The sequence below is a fragment of the Rhinolophus ferrumequinum genome, chromosome 2, assembly GCF_004115265.2.
Source record: "Rhinolophus ferrumequinum isolate MPI-CBG mRhiFer1 chromosome 2, mRhiFer1_v1.p, whole genome shotgun sequence".
In the NCBI taxonomy this organism is placed as follows: Eukaryota; Metazoa; Chordata; class Mammalia; order Chiroptera; family Rhinolophidae; genus Rhinolophus; species Rhinolophus ferrumequinum.
The window spans coordinates 13,313,803-13,335,454 of record NC_046285.1 but is presented as its reverse complement, the minus strand read 5'-3'; the positions used below and the strand labels follow the sequence as shown (position 1 = coordinate 13,335,454).

Genomic DNA, 21,652 nt, shown 5'->3' with positions numbered 1-21,652 from the left:
CTAAAAGCAAAATAAACAAACAAAACAGAAACAAACTTATAGATACAGAGACTATTTTGATGGTTGCCCGATGGGAGGGGAGTGAAAAAGAGGAAAGGATTAAGAAGTGCAAATTGGTTGTTACACAGTAATCATAGGGATGTAGGGTCTAGCATAAGGAATTTCGTCAATAATATTGTAATAACTATGCATGGTGTCAGATGTACTATATCTATCAGGATGATAGACGGGAGGGGCATTGGGGACAAGGTGAAAAAGGTGAAGGGATTAAGAAGTACAAATTGGTAGTTACAAAATAGTCATGGGGTGTAAAGTGTAGGGAATATAATCAATAATATGGTAATAACTATGTATAGTGTCAGATGGGTACTAGACAGGGTGATCACTTCATAAATTATACAAATGTCTAACCACTACACTGTACACCTGAAACTAATATAAAATAATATTGAATGTCAACTCTCATTGAAAAATTTAAAAAAGGGGAAAAGATGAAGAATACGAATTTCAAATCTCCAGGTATAAAACAAGTAAGTCAGGGGGATGTAATGTACAAAATGGGGAATATAGTCAATAATATTGTGATAGTGTGATACAGTGTCAGATGGATGCTGGACTTATCACGGTGATCACTTCTGTAGCATAGGGAATAGGATCAATAATATGGTAATAACTATGTATAGTGCCAAGTGGGTATTGTTGAATAACTGACATAAACCTAAAACTAATATAATATTGTATGTTAGTTATATTTTAATACAAATCTTTAAAATAAATAAATAAGTACAGAAAACAAAGTTGTCAATGATGCAGTGTACTAATCCAATAATATAAAATACTTGTATAAAGAAGTGAAACAGCGTTGATTCTAATAGAATTTATGAAAAAAAAACAAAAAAAAGTCCAGGATGAAAGTCATTCCAAATTACTGATTCAAATGTTTACAAGGGCAATAGAGAAGGCAGCTTCTTTAAAACTGTGCTTCTGAGTGTCTTTTTGCATGATTACATTTTAGTACATGAAAGTGGCCAATGATAACGTCCTTGCATGAAAAATCAGTACACATCAATATGAATTCTGTAAAACCATGAGTCTTAGTTTGTTGGCACAGAAGCATCTAAGAATGGATCACCGTGTATTATCTCTCTTACTATCTCTGTTCCAACAAACACACACATTAAAATAACATACTTCACCTTATGAGAGCTCTTGATGGTTTGTAAGGCACTTTCACACGCATTCCTTGGCTTAATTGCTCATTCTCACTTTGAGGTAACAGACGAAAGCACCTGGCAATCTAACAGCCAAGTGCTCTTTTATCCAAAGAAACTTTGACATACAACTCATATTAATAAATAATTTCATCTAAATAGATTTATTTTGATAGAATCACAAGTTTTTTAGGTAATAGTTGATCCACATGGTCTTGACTCCAAAAGAATGTGCATCATTTTTCCATTGTTGTTTACTTATTTTATATGGAATTATCTGTTGAGTTCCTCCTGGCAATTTATACATAGCTCACATGCCAGAAATTACAACTGAAAAAAAATGTATTATTTCAGAGAGAAGTGGTGTAGAATAAAAGGGAAAGGCAAAATTGGGGTGTGCTCACTATGTGTTCCATGTTAATCAAATATGGAACACATAGTGAGCACACCCCAATTTTAAAAGCACAGCTAATATATCTGAAACAGCATTAAGTGTTGGGCATCCTATTTAAAGACTTAAAGCAAATGACAGCTGTGGCATGTTCTGATATTGAGAAGGGTTGGTCTTTAAGGAAAATATTATAATGGCTTACTTGTGACTGTTAAAAACAATTCTCCAAATCAAATTCAGGTTTTCTAATCTGACCTCCCTCATTTTTAAATTGTGTCTTAACTGAACATGCATGACAATTTTTCCAACCCACACATCTAGATTCCAGAGAGAATCCTGAATCTAGAATCCATCCAAGAATTTTCTAAGCAAACTCAGAGGTGTCTAAGGAGAGGTGGGTTAATTAAGTGGTAAAGTCAACCACTGAAGGTTTCCCTGGAATTACAGAAGAACTTCATTTAATTTTAAGATAAATGAGGAAGTCTTTAGCAATAAAAAATGATCTAGCATAAACCGTAACATTGCTAAGTTATCTCACACTGTGAAAAGCTGGACATTCCAAACAGCTTTTCAGTTTTATGTCACATAGCTCTGATATGGATTTAGTGAATAAATGTAAACTTTAACGTCAATGAGCTCAGTCTTTATTTTGAACAAAGATAATAACATGTCTCAGTTCTTATCAGTTTGGAGATTCAAGAGAATGTGAGAAATGAGCCCTTTGAAGAATCAGAATCATTTTCAGCTTCATAAGTATTTTTATGACAGCACGCAGCAGTATTAAATGTAGGATCACTATAAAGTAGGCCATTAGGCACATGGGACATAAAGATATGAGGATAATCACATGCAATATTTACAAATGAAAATAAAGCCAAAATAGAAGTTAAACTTTATATCTGTCATGTTCTATTAATTTTACAACAAGTGTGGGAATTTGTAAATTATGAATATACCTTAAAACAAAGTGCTAATCTGAATCATATTTGTTTGAAAACTAATCATAAGATTATTCTTAAATTTTATGTGTAAGTTTGAAATAGAGATGTTAAGAAGCTTGTATTAGAATACACTGTACTCAAATAGACACAGGAGAAGAATACGTTTTCATGTCAGATTAGCATTTGCTCCCAGATTCTTTATTATTACAATTCATTTTGGAAAAAAGAACCATGCAACAGTAACAATAAACAAAAGAAAGGTTTTTACAAGTCCTATTTGAAATCTTATTTATACTTAAAAAAATCTAGAATAGTTGATATTTGAGTGGGGGTTTTATTTTGGTAATTTCATAACTTCAGTAGACCAAAAACTTAAGGCCATTATATTAATTCATTACATTTTTTAAATAGTGCATTTTGACACAAGGAATCATTTTACGTGTAATATTGTTTCCAAAGTATTTTCATATACCTATTTCATCAATTTGAAAATGAGCTCGTTAGAGACATTATAAAAACACCAGGAAATCAACAAAGCATATTTCAAGTACAAGTCAATTCTCATTCCCAGCTTTAAACAACATAAACCATTGGGCGCTTTAGGTATGCAAGTGTAAGTGTGGAACGCCTAATTTTTGCAACTTCTGTGTTATTAATTCTGAACAAAATATTTCCAATATCTAGCTGTGTGATTACACAGGTATCTGAGCATATTATTATTCAAGCAAATGTGTTATGAGTTCTCAGATGATGGACTACACTAAGGCCAGATGTCAGAGGTGCTGAAACTGATAATCCATCAGTAATTTTCTATCTGTCGCAATAGCTCTGACCCATTGAACTAAATAAATATGTTTAATCACTGACTGGTCAACTTATCAAATGCTGCCCTGGGCTAAGGGGAAAGAGTTGTCAAAGTACGACAGATAAAGCAAGAACCACAGTCATAGGCAAAAAAGTAACTGCATCTTTTATCTCTGTCCCTTACCATCCATCGCCCTTTGGAAAAACAAACTTAAGTGAAAATCGTACTACAAAAGCAACTTTTAGGCTAAGAAATTATAGACAAATGTTTTCTTAAAATGTTACTGTATTTTTCCTATTATTTTCTATATAAGCCAGTCTCTTCATATCTTTCAATTGGAATGCAGTTTTATATAAAGACATCCCAAGTGCAATGACAGGTAACACTCTGAACTCCAATAATGGGGAAAGAGTCAAGGAAACACTGCATCACACCGTTATCAGGCCATTTGGCAATAGTGATTTGTGAATAAGGCCACTCAATCCCTAAGATAAAGTTCTCCTCTGAAAAGAGAAATACCCTTCAGCGTTCCAGTAAGGGATTCAAAATTGCTGAATATGAACAGTTAGGTGACAAGCTCATTCCATACAAACATTAATCATAGTTAATGAGATAAAAGCTTTAGTAATGTGTGACATTCGGCAAGTGATAGATCAGCCATTCTTCCATTGAATGTGCCAACAGCTATGTTATTACAAAGGCCAGCCGCAATCACTGTCCAGGAATGGAGCAAACTGAGAAGATTAGATGCAGTGCACTGACCACAAACAGTAGTGATTTCTCCAGCAGGATCATGAAGGTGAACAAAGAGCATTCTCAGTATTAAGTTCTCTGTGTCTTAGTTGGCCACTGCCATGCACTGGCAGCCATGACAGAAAACTCTTAAACTTGTGTATTCACACTTTTTTAATCCTGATTCTACACACTGACTCAGCCTGTGGGGTTAAGATGAATGAGAGGATCCAGGGCCACGAAGGGGTCAGGGTCATGATGTCGCTAGATCTCATTAACTACATCACTCAAGACACCAGTCAATCCAAAGGTCACTCCAACTGAGGACTCTGGTAGAGGTAAAGGAAAACTACTTGGATGAAATAAACTGATTTTTCTTAGAAAGGACCTCACATAAAAACAAAACTATTCTAAATTTGTTTTCTAATCCCAAATACATCTATTTCTTAAAATAAATAGTTTTAAGAGATAAAGACTAAACTACCTCTCAATTCCCAAGTGAAAAAGAGACATCTGTGTTTAAAAAAAAAAAAAAGATAACTATTTTTAAAGGGTCCATAAAAGTCTAGTTAGTCTATGAATTAACAAATGACTTTGCTGGATTTTACCATGTGAAATTAGGCTTATTGTACATGTTAGTTGGTTTAAAAAGATTTTAAGAAGGGCTATTTATTATTCACAAAGGTATCACCACAATTAGAAAGCCGAAAGACAAGTTTTTGGTGGCAGAAAAATTAATGACTGCAACATTTTATAGAGATGTTGTAAAGTATTTGGCGGAGTAAGACTATAGTATGAAAACTTTCAAGAAACCACAATGTTAGAACTGGGAAGTACTTAATCATATTTGCTATTAGGTTATTTCTATTTTCTGAGTACATTAGCAAGCCATTGTTATGAGATTTCTAAATGCTCTTTGAAGAAGTAAAAAATTATGTTAGAGCTTACCCAATTTGACCAAATTATAGAGCTATTTATTTACATGTATAATATTTTTATCTTTTATTTTATTGAAGTAGTAAACAAAACTGAATCCATTTTGCAGACTATCATTAAAGTGATAGTGCTGACAAATTTAAAAAACACACAGTAGAAGTAACTCTATACTCTTCTATAGTTTTCAACATTTGTAAAAAAAGAATACATAACATAAAACCAGAAAAATGTATAAAAATAAAAGACAAAATAAAGAAAAGTAAAATAAGCAAAAGACATACACAATTGAAAGTTCTTTACAGTAGTTTGGATACATGGGTCCAAAGAAAAGAGAAATGTGGTGGTCTAATATATGACTGTTTATATGTATAACTATAAAATTAGAGTGAAAATATTTTGGTAAATAGCAAACATGCATTTTACCTAAAAAAAATACTTCGCACACTAAGTGTAAGTCAAATATGTTAAAAATTAGAGTCTTTGCTTCATTTATTTTTTTTTAGAAAAACAAAAGAAGATTCAATTTATATAGTAAACTTTATATTTGTTTACATTTATTTTCAATAAACCAGAAATACTGATCCAGAAGGTATATAATTAACACAAGCAAGCAAATCAAAAATTTACCTTAGACCGGAATGCCTGATTGGAAAAGAAAAATGACTTAATTACATAGTGACAAGGTGACTAGGAACAGCATAGACATAGATACGTGATTAGTTACTTCCTTAAAAGACATAGAAGATTAAGGGGAAAATGTCCTTTGACCAGCAACATTATCAATTACTCCTCGTCACCCAGTATTCACACAACGAAATGGCTAAAAAAAGAAAGAAAAAAATATATATATACACATATATATATATACCGTGTTTATATATATATGTATATATGTATTTCTTTCATATATATATATTTCATATATATATATGTCACATATATATATATACACCGTGTTTCCCTGAAAATAAGACCTAACCGGAAAATAATCCCTAGCATAATTTTCAGGATGATATCACCTGAACATAAGCTCTAATGTGTCTTTTGGAGCAAAAATTAATATAAGACCCGTTCTTATTTTCAGGAAAACTTGGGATAAGAAAAAATTCTTTTCACAGGCTGGGGAAAAGGACAGTTAAAAAGACTGCTGTTGAATTTACTTGATATCCAAGGTTGGATGAAAATGTTTTTGAGTGAAAAGCATTTCAATTTTTGGAAGCCAAATGTACATATGTCGGGAGTATCTTTTGTCCAATGAACTCTGCCCACTAATCTCACACTGACCCTCTCTTCCAACTCAGTTAGATTTCCACTTTTCTGAAGGACAAATGAGCTAGTCTAGCCTCCTCACCTTAAATTCAAGAAAACAGATCCACAGAGGTTAAAAGATTTGTCAAAAATCACAGAACCAGTTAAATAGTAAAAAAGGGCCAGACACTGGTCCTTTCTGGGAAAAGAAATTCCCAGAATCATCTTTCCCTACATTGCTGTCTGATGAAATTGGCTCCTTTATTTGTCATCTCAAGTCTGCCTCTTATCAGCTGGGGGCTTTAAGTCAATTCACTACACAGCCTCAGTTTCTACTTCTCAACAACAAGGGGACTGATGATTTCTAAGGTTCCTCGAACATACCAGCTTCTACATGCACGGTTTTATGATGACCTGATTCATCCGAAGGGTGCTTCTTTTTTTTTTTCCTGATTTAATCCTACATTCATTTCTTATGAGAACGCTTCCATTAATGCCCCTGTAATTAACATCAAACCAAATGGAATGAATGGGAGATTTTCTTATGCACAGGATAAGGACCCTTAAATAAGAATGAATAATGATAATATTTCCCAGAAGACAACTATGGCAGCCCTCAAGTATGATTAACTAGACCACTCCTTGTCTCTCTATCTCCACAGAAATAGAACAGTTCATTTGCATGTCATCTGATATAAAGAGAGATTCTAGCATATAATGGGTTATTACCATTGGGTACTTCATTAGTAAAGCTTTTCCTTATGATGTGACAAAAAAGAAAGAGACAAAGTAAATTGAGATTCTTACAACTCTATTAATGACATACACATTTGAAGATTAGATTCTATCAGCTTATCCATCAATCCAAAAGAACCAAACAAGTACTTAGGAAGGATTTTGCAAGTTGACCCCTTTCTAGGTAGTCCTATTTAACAACAGGCTTTTGAGAGAAGCAGCTTTTAAAAGAAAATCCTATATGAATATTAAACACAGCATTTTCTCCTTCTTTTAAGAATATTCAAAGCAGATCCAGGAAGGAAACAAAAATAAATCAGCCTTTCTATCAAGCTGCACTTGAATATGACCATGTGGGTCCTGGGGAATTATATGTTGTAAATGAGGGGTTAGACTACAAAATGCAATTAAATTAATTGCTTATAATCTCAAAGGATTTCAAAATGAGATGTGTAAGATATATACACAAATGGTATCTTCCAAGGACTTTCCCTGAAACATGATAAAACTAAATTTAAGAAAATCATTTTCAATGTACATAACTCGCTGTTAATAGGAAAGTGGTGAGAATTATTTTGCAACTGACTAGGTCACCAATACTAGGTTTTGTCATTAGGCATGGAGACTGATTTTTCCTTTGAGGGAAAACATAAGGCAAGGCTACACCAGAACATACAGTTGTATATAATTCCTTAGGTTCTCTTCTGACCACATCATCAGTTGGTTTTGGTTGGCCTATAATTCCTTAATATCACAAAAAAAAACACATACACCATAATCATTGCTCGCCATGCTGAAACAAAAATCTTCAACTTCTATCCATTGGTCCTTTTCTTTCCATTAAGGTCACATGGAACATATACAGAGGGTGCCAAAAAAAAAATGTATACACATTTTAAGAAAGGAAAAAAACTGTATTAAAATTGTAAAACAATATATACCCATGACAAAAAAATGAATACAAGGCATGTGTATGCATTTTTTGGGCACCCCCGGTATATTCTCTCTTTGGCATGACAGTTCTTGACGTGCTAAGGAAGAACTACTGGACCTACTGATATCTTCAATTGCTCCTTGCTGAATAATCCCAATTCCTTCCACTTTTTCTACTTGTGACTATCTTCAATCTTTGATCATTCTCTTCTAGTAGTATTCCAGTACAATGATGTAATTAAACAGATGCTCAGAACTGTTGATCTCCCACACATGGATTTACTGGCAAATAATCAATCTCAATTAAAATTTTAATTTAAACTGTTAATGCAGTTTAGAGTAAGATAATTTTGGCAGCTATATAGTAGACCCTATTCATTAGGTCATATATTGGGGACTCCTACTTTACTCCATAAACAATCACACCCTCTTACTCTAACTTCCCTTTCTCTTAAAAAAAAATAAAGTCTATGATTTAACTCAAAAAACAATTGTGGAGCAAAAATCACAAATATAGACTCACAGAACTATATGTATAATGCAAGACAAGTTGAGGTTATGAATTTCAAACAGGGAATTTGTGAATCTGAATAAGTAAATTTTAAACCGATCACAGACATTAATAAAAATATGACTTCATTAATGTTTAAGCAAAACACTTAAATATTCAAAAGTTATAAAAGATATTTTTTCAGTTCCTAATAAAACATTTTAATTTATATTTTATAATGTCTACTTAAGATAGTTGGGCAGCTCATTTGTTTTAACTTCTTTTATTTTGAAATAATTATAGATTTTCAGGAAGTTGTAAAAATAGTATAGAGATGTCCTGTCCACGCTTTACCCAGTTTCCCCGCTGTGGTTACATCTTACACAACTATTTTATCACTATGAAGTTCACCCTTTTGCTTTCCCTTCATTGTCACACCCATGCCTTTCTGTCTCAGCATCCCTAACCCTTAGCAACCACTAATCTGTTTTCCATCACTGTAAATTTGTCATTTTGAGAAGATTATATAAATGGAGTCATACAATATGCAGCCTTTGGAAGTAGTTTTTTTCACTCAGTATAATGCCTTTGAGATCCATTCAAGTCATTGTGTGTGTCAATAATTCATTCTTTTTTATTGCTGAGTAGTATTCCATGGTATGGATATGGCACGGCTTACCTATTCATCAAATGAGGGACATTTTAGTTGCTGTTTCCATTGTTATGTTTTATTTATTTATTATTTATTTATTTATTTATTTATTTATTTATTTATTTATTTATTTATTTATTTATTGCTATTACAAATAAATCTGCTACTAAAAGTTATATACATATTTTTGTGCAGATATAACTTATCATTTCTCTGAGAGAAGTCCCAGGAATAAAAGTACAAGTTAAGTGTGTATTTAGTGTTTTAAGAAACTGTCAAATTATTTCCCAGAAGGACTGTACAATTTTACATTACCATCAGTCACATGTGAGAAATCCAGCTTCTCCACATCCTCACCAGCACTTGGTAATGCATCTTTACTTTTTTTTTTTTTTTTGCTGCTCTAAAGGTATACAGTGATAGCTCATCACAGTCTTAATGTGCATTCTCCTGAGTGACTTTTAATGTCTCTTTGTGTACTTATTGGTCATCCATGTATCCTTTATGGTGTCACATCCCTTCATGTCTTGTGTCCATTTTCAAATTGGATTATTTGTTTCATTTAATGTTGAGTTTTGAGAGATCTTTACAAATTGTAGATATGACTCTTTTGTCAGATATATGTTGTTTGCAAATATAGTCTCCTAGTATGTAGCTTGTCTTTTTATCCTCTTAACAGGCTCTTTCAGAGAATAAAAGTTTCCCATTTTAATGAAGTCACATTTATTTATTTTGTTTTCTTGGTTGTGCTCTGGCATAATGTCTAAGAACTCTTCATCAAGCCATAGGCACCGAAAATTGTGTCTTATCTTCTAAAATTTTATGGTTTTATGCTTTACAATTAAATCTGTGACCCATTTGAGTTCATTTCTGTATAATATGAGAGGTCTAAGTTGACATTATCATTTTTTTTTGCCTATGGATATTCAATTGTCTCAGTATGATTTGTTGAAAAGACTATCCTTCCTCTTTTAATTCATGTTTAAATTAAAAATAAATAGATTAATTCCAAAGCCAAATTGATCAATGTTAAGTATACTATGTACTGAACTTAGAAATAAACTATCAAACTCAGCAAATGTCTACAAATACATATACCATGAAATAATGCATGCAAACATGTGAATAACTCTCAAAGAACTCTAGAAATTATTAGGAAGGTATCATTGATATTATTGTACTCCTTTTTCTATAAAACTTAGTCAAGTTATCTTTAGATATTAAATGATAGATGCCTTGTCTTATACATTGGATTCTTAATCTCCAAGCTCTTTGGCCTGAAAACATGTCAATAAGAACTGAAAGTGATGGATTTTTCTGATACTGATATTTGACAACTACGAACTGTACTGAGAAAATCAAATTACTTGAATAAACTAATGAGCTCTCAAATGTCAATATATAACTAAATAAAAAAAAATAGAAAAGTTTCCTCTTTCTGCTGTTTGTTTTCTTTGATATCCCATGAATCATAGAATGTTATCACCGAAACAAAGCTTTAGACTTCCTCTAGCCAGCATCCTGATTGTGTGTGCGCGTGTGTGTATAATTGGATAATTATTTCTTCATAAAATACCTAAAACAAATGTTAATAATTTATTTTAAGTGTCAAATGATTTTGTTCATTATTTAAATGAATCTACGAGGACTCAGCAGAGAGGTGAAGAAAACAGGTTCTAGAGGAAGGCTGACTGGGTTCAAATCCTAACTCTTCTTGCTGTGTCAAAATTGCCAAATTAACTCTTTGGGCCTCAGATATAATAAATGGAAATAATAGGGTTGTTTTTAGAATGGAATAAACCATGAGTATAAAAAACGTAGACAAAAAGCCTGGCACTTAGTAAATAGCAGCAATCATTATTGCTAATTTTCTATCCAGAGAAATCATTTTACCTGTTCCAAAATACCTTTGGCAGAAGCAACCTCTTCTCCCTCTGAAATCCTAAAACATCAGTTGTTCCTTGTCCTAGGACTTACCACATTTTTTCCATCCTGCTGAACACTTTGATGGCATGAGTCATGCCTTATTCTGTTTTTTGTTTATAACTGACATAAAACAAAACAAAACAAAAACGTAAAATATACCACCTTAACTATTTTTAAGTGAAATGGTTCACTTTTAAGTTCAATATTGTTAAGTATATTCACACTGTTGTACAACAGATCTCCAGGACTTTTTTATCCTGCAGCAAAACTGAAACTCTATACCTATTGAACGATTCGTGTTCTGTTTTAAGTATCAACACCTAGTTGAGTACTTAGCAGTAAGAAGGTACTGTATAAATATATAGCAAACTAAATTTATATCCCTTCAACCGTAAATTTATTTCTTAAATTCCTTTATTTCTTCAATTTTCCTTTGGAATGCCATCTCCTCTTTTTCTAATATATCCGTTGAACTCACCAGATTAATTCAACCCTCATCTTACTATACTTTACCTGGTAGTAGCTCTCCTTCCCCCACACTCTTCCACACTCCAATCTACCTCACACTGTGTTTGACACATCTCCTTTCATACCATGTAAGTACCGCTCCCAAATCAAAAAACAAGGAAGGATTCCCTTAGATCTTCTAGGATAACATGCAAGATCCTTAGTTTGTTTAGTCATTACCAATTTCTACCTCTCTACTTTAATTATGTCCCTCCACTTCTCTATTTATATACTCCATTTCAATGAACATACTAATTTTCCCCCAAACTAGCCAAACACATCCTCAGGCCGTTGCTTTTATACTTCTCTCCAATTTTCTAAAGCCCCGTTTCATTCATTTTCATCCAGAAGCATTTGGTGCCACTCCTTCTAACTCCTGTGGCAGCATATCCTTTCGGAAGGCGCTTACCCTACACCACTATGGAAGGTTAGCTGTCTCTTGAAGGGGCTTTCCAGGATTCTTACCTATAACACAAGCATGACCTCTTAAGCAGCTTTTTACTCCTAATAACAAGGAAACCCAATGAAGACGTTAAAGTGATTTAAGGAAAAACACAATGTCCTCATTCGATGTAAATAAGCAGAGAAACCAAGAAGGAGGAAATAAGGAGGAAAATGAGGCAGGTTGATATATATAAAATGGTATATATTAAATACCACTTATATTTGGAAATAGTCACCTTATGTTTACACACACACACACTGTAAAATTTGTCCTAAACTTTTGGGACAGACTTAGATATTAGATAACAACTTAAAAAACTTAATGATTGTTTATCTAAATACTAAAAAGTACTGGTATAAGTGGGAAATGGCTTGATGCTCAGAAAAAAATATACAGGTGATAGAAAAAAGAGCTTGTCTTCTTAGAATTCATTTAAACTCAATTTCTAGGCCCTACTTGCAACGCTACTCAGTGGGCTAATGGCATCGGCCAGTCAGACTTTTCTTGCTGTCTATAACCCAGCCTGACAACCTTGTTTGCTGGCTTTTTTGGTGGGGAGGGGTGGAATATTGGGGAACAGTGTGATTTTTTTTCCCCAGGGCCCATCAGCTCCAAGTCGTTGTCCTTCAATCTAGTTGTGGAGGGCGCAGATCACTCACTGGCCCATGTGGGAATCGAACCCGCAACCCCGTTGTTCAGAGCTGGCGCTCTCACCAACTGAGCCATCCGACCACCCCTGTTTGCTGGCCTTTTGAGGACTGATCATATAACAGGCTTAGCCCAACCAATGAATAAATGACCGCAGGCTATTTTTGGTGGCTGACTTTCTGCAAAAACAAAAAAGCAAAACAAAATAAACATACAAAAATCCTGCTGGGATTCATGAGGGTCTGGTCCTATATATCTGTCACATCATGAACACACCTGCTTCTCTTACAAGCTTTGCTGAACTTCTCTCCAAGGGCCAGAGACACTAAAATATTGATGCCTGAGCAGCCCAAGTATGGTAGTGCTGGGGATATTCAGAGAGTTTACAGAAATCACCCCATGCATGGACCCAATATTGCTTTCCTAGATTACTTCTTATTAAACATGTATCCTGTTGCAAAAATGTATGAATATTTCCTAATTAAAAAAATGGATGGTTGGGAGTGTTTTTTGTTGTTTTTTTTCCCTTTTGAATATCTCCTAAGAGGAAAAATCAATTCCAATGGTATATAGTGGAAAGAATGTGTCAATATTAAAACTGAACCTTATCCTTTAGCAATTAAGCCACAGGATATTACAAACTTTTGTACAGAAGGAAATTTCCAGAGTTGAACAAAATTTCACCTATTTTTTTCACTTCTACTCTCCTGTAAAGAGCTTACCATATATACTGACTCATGCATGAAAGAAGTACAGCCTTCTTCATATAATTATAGAAACCTTGTGGGGGCTGCTTCAGACTTGAAAGATGTTTATTATAATTATCAGAAACAAATTCAATCTAAAGAAGGGAAACTGGAGACCTGTCATTCTGCTGAAACAAAAATCTTGAGAGAAAAACATACAAGTTGCAGCACAAAATTATGTTTCCTAGAAATCATGTCAACCTCTATACTTTTTCAGTGAAATCAACTTATGTTTGTACACCAGTTGAAATGTAATAAATTGAAGGTTTGAAGGTGGGAAAGCCACCGAAACTTTGAATATTCTTAACTCTATCAAAAAAGGTTTCTGGGGTTAAAAACAAGAGTGCACCTCAAAATGTCTTGGTGTGACACACATGGCATCATTATGAAAATTGTGTCTGCCATTTCACGGGTAGGATTCCCATGTCTGCAGAGATCAGGATAATATTGTTTTGGGAAACAATCTTTTGAAAAGTAGAGGACATCAAGATTTAATTTCATGTATGTGTTTTCCATGGAATCAGAGTGAATTCAGACTAATTTGAGTGAATAGCAACTTGAGACTTGTGCTAAGAGGGGTTGGATACAGTTAATTCAATCAACAGAAACCCGATAGCAAAATACAGCATTAGACATATTTAAATAGATCATAGGTACAGACATCTTTCCCAGGAGTAGCAATTTCACACCTTCATTTGTGAAGATTTAAGAAGCAGCCTGCATTTGAAGGAATTAAATGGAATATCACAAAAGGAAAAGGTCACACACAAAACCCAAACAATATAGATGTGTGCATGTACACACATGTATACCCTCTAAGATTGTCTCTTTCCTAATACCACAATATTTGCTACTTTGTCCTTTGTTTCCAGTTCAATATGCTGTAGATTGATTCTCTGCTGCTGACACATTCATGGTTTATAATGCTTTCAATTGAGTTTACAGATTTCTTCTAAAACAGCCTCAGGCCGGCATCATGGATGCAGGGCAGTATAAACTCTGCTGAGTGCAAAGAGTATATGGTGCTCATCACGTATTTCCCTCTTAACACAATCTCTTACTTGGTGCTACTCATGTTGGAAAATTAATGGCCTGTATGAATTTGCTACAACTGCCATAACAAAATACCAGACTAGGTGGCTTAAACAACAAAACTGTTACTTCTCACAGGTCTGGAAGCAGAAAGTCCAAGACTAAGGTGTTGGCAGGTTTGGTTTCTTCTGAGACCGCTCCTGCAGACTTGCAGATGGCTGTCTTCTCCCTGTGTCTTTCCTCTGGGCTTGCGCATCCAGGGTGTCTCTTTATGTGTCCAAATTCCTTCTTATAAGGACACTAGTCAGGTCAGATTAGGGCCCACCCTAAGGGCTACATCTTCACATTGTACCATTTTAAAGGTCCTACCTCCAAACACAGTCACGTTCTGAGGTGCTGGAGGTTAGGGCTTCAGCATATAAAATTCAGGGGGGAGACTATTCAGCCCGTAACATGGCCCAAGTGCCTTGAGCTATGAGTGTACCCTCCTCACCCGACCAAAAACTTTGAATTCTCTCTTGAAAGTTTTAGAAATACAACTAGAGCGATCATGAAAAACCACTTGCTCCTATATTCATTTTTGGTCAAAATCTATGAAGACACATATCAGTTCCAGTTTGACCCACTGCCTCTTATGCATTTAAATGAACAAATGTGTTTGCATATTTATTTGTTTTAGGAAAGTCATGATATGGTGATAACACGTCTCTGTTTCCCCACTCCTGGAATTACTTAACCAACTTCTATTATAATTGCTCATTAATTTCTTATTCAAAGACTTGCTCATATCATTTGCTGTTCAAAGCGTTCCAACGAAAAATCTAAGCTATTTGGAAGAAAAAGCAACTGTGAAAAGGAAAGGTGATGTCAGTTATTCTCAAGAAAGGTAACATCATTTCCTGAGAAGGCAGAACATTGCCTGCTTTCAGAAAAAATATAAAATATCACAGAAAATGGAGCGAAGACTAAAACAGCAAGATTAGTCAAATTAAATAGGGTCAAAGTCAACAAAATCTGGTAGAAGTTCTGTAAGTGGAAGTGATTTCAGAATTTATTCCATCAATTCATACTCACTTGAATTAAATAACTGGATCAAAAGAAAACATAATGGAAACTTTGTGGCCATTCAATATTTTCAAATAATTGTTTTATATTTTAGTTTAATCTTATCTTAAAATATGAGCATATGACACAGGAAGTGTAACATACCAGCCATTGAATAATATTTATCAAATACTGGCAATGTTTCATGGCTGTGCTTTATACTAAAAGGGGATTTAGATACAATTAACTTATTGACACTAAAAATATTTTATCTACACTTAAGTGTTACATATAAATCTCTCAAAAAGTTAAACAGAGTTACCACATGACTAAGCAAATCTACTCTTAGGTTTATACCTAAGAGAAGACCTAAATGAAACCATATGTCACCCAAAAGCTGGTACAGTAACATTCATAGGAACATTATTCATACTAGACAAAAAGTGGAAACACCCGAATGCCTATTAAGTAACTGATAAGTGGATGAATAAATGTGGTATATCCACACAGTGGAATATTATTCAGCAATAGAAAGGAATGAAGTACCGATACATGCTACAAGAAGGACGATCTTTGCAAATATTATACTAAGGAAAGGAGCTAGTCAAAAAAGCCATATACAGTATGATCCCATTTATATGAAAGTCCAAAATAGGCAAATGTATAGCAGCAGAAAGTAGATTAATGTTTGCTTAAGACTGGGGCAGTTTCTGGGGCAACAGGAATTGATTGCTAATGGGTATAAGGTGTAGGGAACATGTTCTAAATTAGATCTTGGTGTTGGTTTAATAATTCTGGAACATAGTTAAGTACATTGAATTGTACACTTTAAATGGGTAAATGATATAGTATGTGAATTATATCTCAATAATGTGGTTTTAGAAAGTTCTCCATGGCTAAGCCTTTTTTTTTTTTTCAATTTAATCTATCGTGTCTCTTTCGGAAGCATATAGGTATTTTTCCTGAATAATACACATTTATAGCCAAACTGATTTTTTTTAGAGAAGAACAATACATATTAACTTGAAATATCAAGAAAACAATTTACCTTGTGTTCATTTTTAATGCCACCTGTGACCTCTGTTACTAAAATCAGTCTACTTCTGTTACCTCTCTATCTTGTAGAGTTAAAACATCAATTTAGTTTTGGATTTAAAGCAAATAGGATCATTATGTTTGTAGAGTGTTCCATAGCTTTGCTATTCTAGCAATCTGTGACCATAAATAATGCAAGACCTTTTCCTTCTCTAAATGACTCTTGCAGTATGGGTCTTAATAAATGACACACACACACACACACACACACACACACACACACACACTCACACACAAAAGAAAGAAAAGAAAAAAAGAACAGAAATCACCCTACAGTCATGAAATTCAATCTATTTTTGTTCCCAGTTAAATTATGAATTACATCCATTCTTTCTTGTGTAGCTGCATCAAAAGCCAACTTTTAGACATTTAGCAATATTATTTTGTTTTACTTTTAACAAAGCAAAGGTAAATAAAAGTTCTTGTATTCTGCTTTAGAAGTAAGAAGAGAAGAAAGAAAGAAAGAAAGAAAGAAAGAAAGAAAGAAAGAAAGAAAGAAAGAAAGAAAGAAAGAAAGAGAAAGAAAGAAGGAAAGAAAAAGATCGGTTTCTATGTGACCCCTGAACTTTGAACCACAGCCCCCTTGCTACTAAAGCATTCACCACCTTAATCTCCTCTCTCTGCACTGGAGTAATGCTAAGAAAAGAAAACGGAAAAAATAATCTGGGGACTTCATCAATTTTTCATGAATTTTCATTTAGGCCAGAACCCCCTCTTACCCGGGTCGATAGATCAAGATGCTGTCATATATTTACCACCTGGGGCTACAGCTGCTATCTCTAGGGACTGCCACTGACTCTGGCTGCATCACAGGCAGCCACACTCTGGATGAGGACCCCTGTGCTCCTTCTGCTCCAAACACAGGGAAGACCGGTGTTCTAACTGAAATCCTATCTCCTCCACCCGCTATGCCTAGGCTCTCTTGGGGGTCCCATCAGAAAACTGTGTATTAACTTCTTCAGTGCCAGGTGACTTACTGTGGACTCCGCAATTCTCTTCTAAATATGTAAAAATCATTTTTTGCCTAAAGACCTTTCTTGAGTTCAGTGATTTGAAAAGTACTTTCAAGACTGCTTTTTTTTTTTGTCCCCCAAAAGAAACAGGGGAAAAGCAAATATGACGTAAGTCATTTAAATCTTCATTGCAATGATTGGTCCTGAATATTTTTTTTCCTCCATTATATTGTTCCTTTATGTAAAAGTGAAGTACATATTAAAGGACAACAAAAAAAGAGAACAAATACATTATGGTAAAGAACAGGTGGACTTCTATACCATCAGTCAAGACAGATGGTTATCAATAAAACTGCACATTTCATACAACAGCAGAAACCAAGAGTTAAATTAAAAATGAAAACTAAGGTGAAGCAAAGAGGGTCAAAAAATTTGCATATTTTTGTATCACTAGTCATTCCACCATAAAACTTGTAACAAGCTAGTTTCCTACTTATCCATACACTCTTAACCACCTAGATACACCTAGATTAGTAATCCTCAACTATTTTGACGCATCCCCACCCCAGGGACATTTGGCAGTGTTTGGAGACACCTCTGGTTGTCACAAATGGGGTTGGGAGAGTCCCACGCATCTCCTTTAGCAGGGGCCAGAGATGCTGTTCCTCATGGTACAATGCAGAGCACCACGCCCCATGACAAAAAGTCACCCTGCTCTAGTTCCCTCACACCCCATTCAGAGCTCAATTCTGGGAAGAACAGGCAGCATTTTTCACTCCAAGCCCACCACCTCCTCATTTTCAGCTGCGTGCTCTTTCCATTCCCAGAGCCCACAGATACACTTTATGTGACCACTGGGTGGCATTTACATTGTCAACCATTTTTTCATTCTTAAAATTATTTCCTTGGTTTCCTTGTCACTTTACTCTCCGTATCCTATCAATTCTGAAATCTTCTCTGAGTCTCCTGGCACTTCGTTCCTTTGCCCACCATTAAATATAGAGGTTCCCAACAATGGGAGTGGTCTCAGCCCACGTGAACCATTCCTTGCACACAGGCTGCCTGGGCAACCATGTCTACTTCTACCTACTCCTGTGGCTTCAACCTCTGTCTCAGAAAGACCTTGCTCTCAATTTCAGAAGCTTTTCTTTTTTCTTTTTTTTCCTTTTTTTTTTTTTTTTTTTTTAAGAGAACATATTTTTAGCTTGATATCTCACTGGTAAGGCAAACAATAGAGCCAAAGCTGATTTTCTTCTCCAGTTCCTACTACAGTTATTTTTTCTGCATCTGCTATTCCTATGCATGGTAGTACTATATACCCAGTCACTCTGCAAAAGCAAAGCAAAACAAAAAGTACACACACACACACACACACACACACACACACACACACACACAGACATAGGAATCACCCTCTGTCACCAAAATTGACCTTAAAGGAGTATGATTTATAATTTCTACATGTGATTCAAACTATTTCCTTTCTATCTTCACGGTTATTTTCAGTTTAAAAGTCTAACATAAACTCTTCTGAGTTATTGGGCAGCTTCTTAATTCTTCTGATTTCAGTCATCATTCCTTAAACCCACTTTTCAATTCTCTTTCAAAGACTCTCCTCTAACATAACAAAAAAATTCTAGATGTTATGAAGCAGCCCATGCCTCATACGCTGCCTACCAACGTCTTATCGAGCTACTAGCAGTTCTCCAAATACTCAATGTTTTTAGGCTTCCATTTTTCCCTTTAATGGAAAAAAAAAAAAAATGGATGTGCCATATCTGTGCATTTACGTTGAGTGTTCTAAAATACAAAGGTCACACAATTACATAATCTGCAGCTGTTCCTCTACCATTTTATAAAAATACACATTGGTTACCAATAATATTGCGAAATCACAGTGCTTAATCCAAATTTCCATATTAATACTTTTTATGAAACACATAAGGAAAGACAGAATATAATGAGCTAATGCGAAAGAGATGAGCAGCATATAAATGAACACTATTTGATGCTGCGTTGCCTCAAATGGCATGAACTGTCGACATGGCATTAGAAGAAATGTATTCACTAGCTAAATTCAATTTAGAAGACTTCTTGTTTTCCTCTCTAGGTCAGAAATATTTGTAGCATTTCTCAAAGCTCATTGATTTTAAACTTAAAAAGCTACTGTCACATTACAGGGTGAAAAAAAAAACATGGTTTAAGATTTTCCTCCTAAAACAGTTTGATTCATTATTAATGATGCAGTTAGGAAAGAAAGCAATCCTTCAGATTAAATAAAAGTACAAAATTCATGTGTATTGAAAGCAATATTAACAAAGCTAAAGTTCAAGAAGAAAAACAAAGCATTTACTTGCCCAACAATAAAATGACTGGCCAATTTAGATAAACTTTAACATTAAGAACACAAGTTAGTTAAGTATTAAAATAGTTATGTGGTGCTAAGTAGATAAAAAGAACAAAATGAAAAATTCTTAATTTTTATTTATATAAAATAGGCTAGATTTCATATAAGAGTTTTTCAAAATACAACATAATTCTATAAAACTGAAAATTAAAAGAATCAGGATCTGATCTTGAATTTCCCATGAACTTAATGTCTATGTCTTGGTCATTTAACTATCATGGGTTTCATTTTATCTATAAAAGGGGAGAATAGCACCTGTTATACCGGGTGTCTAAAAAATGTATACACATGACTTGTATTCATCTTTTGTTATCTGTATGTATTATTACAATTTTAATGCAGTTTTTTCCTTTCTTAAAATGTATATACATTTTTTGGAACACTCTGTTTTTACTGTAACAGGATCTCGTAGGGGAAAAGGTCAATAAAATTTTCATTGAAATATTTCAATAAGTTTGGAAAGTTCCAGAAATATTTCAAAATAAAAATGGAGCAATTTGGAATACTTGCACACTTGAGATTTTAATGTGTATTTCAAATCTCTCTAAATGGTATTTAACTGCTTTTAAAAGTAAGTCATAAAAATGAAACTGCCTTGTGTCCAGTGCAAAATGGCATCACTATCTAACATTCTAATGCTCGTATTATGAGGCCCTTTAAAAACAAATTTGATTCTTAGGATTCTTCTAATCTTTTCCTACTGGATTTACACACTTCAAGCATCAATGTGTTCCCGTTTCCGGGTACAAACTTTAAATCAAGAGACTGGACACTTGAGAACAAATGCTTTCATTGGGATAAATGAGTAAGAAAACCATGATTTTGTTTACTAAAAGATGCTTTCATATATAAAGGTTATGATAAAAGGTAATGACACATCATTGAGAATTTCAATATGCAATACACAAGTTTTACAGTCTAGTGTGATACCTTGTAGCATGTAAGCACAGTTCAATTTTAATTACAGACATGAGACCATGATTTATTATTTAGCACTACTCTTCCAGACATATAAGTAAGACATATAAGACTCATGTCTACTGAAATTACTCAATTATCTCATGTATGGAGACCTACTGGTACAACCAGAAAGTTAAAAGGTACAAACTTTTTAAAGGCCCAATTGCAGGCATTTATTCAGAATTAATTCTAGATAAAATCTCTCCTCAATATAGATAATGTCAAACATATGGTCACCAAATTCTTGTTTATAAACCAAACAAAAGAAACAAGAATCTACCGTATTCTTCAATTTGTTCTGGAAAACAATCTATGAAGTTATGCAATCAATGTTCAGATAGCTGCAAAGCATGAATACCTTAATTTATTAGTGTTTCTGGGTTATCTGATTAATAAATACATATATATACACATAATAAATACATATACATATACATAATAAATACATGTATGTATATATACACACATACCAGGGATGCCAAAAAAATGTATCCAAGTGGACGCTTTGGTCAACGTTGCTCAAGCAGGAGTTTGCTGTAATCAAAAGTGTCTGGACGCTGATGGTAACCACTTTGAGCACCTCTTGTAATTGCAGAAGTCAAACAGGACTTGTATACATCGTTTGTTATTGATATATATTAAGTATTACAATTTCAGTAGCTATTTCCTTTCTTAAAATGTGTATACATTTTTTTGGGACCCCGTGTGTGTGTGTGTGTGTGTGTGTGTGAGTGTGTGTGTGTGTGTGTGTGTGTGTGTGTTTTAATATCAGAGTCAGGGAAAATCCTTAGCTATTGCTGATTACCAATACTGAC

The 21,652-nt window shown here is 34.1% G+C and overlaps 1 protein-coding gene across 11 annotated transcripts in view; it reads right to left on the bottom strand.

The window, feature by feature from the left end:
- Positions 1-21,652, bottom strand: part of ROBO2 (roundabout guidance receptor 2) — a 1,653,426-nt gene that overhangs the window by 509,126 nt on the left and 1,122,648 nt on the right. The window lies entirely within an intron of this gene.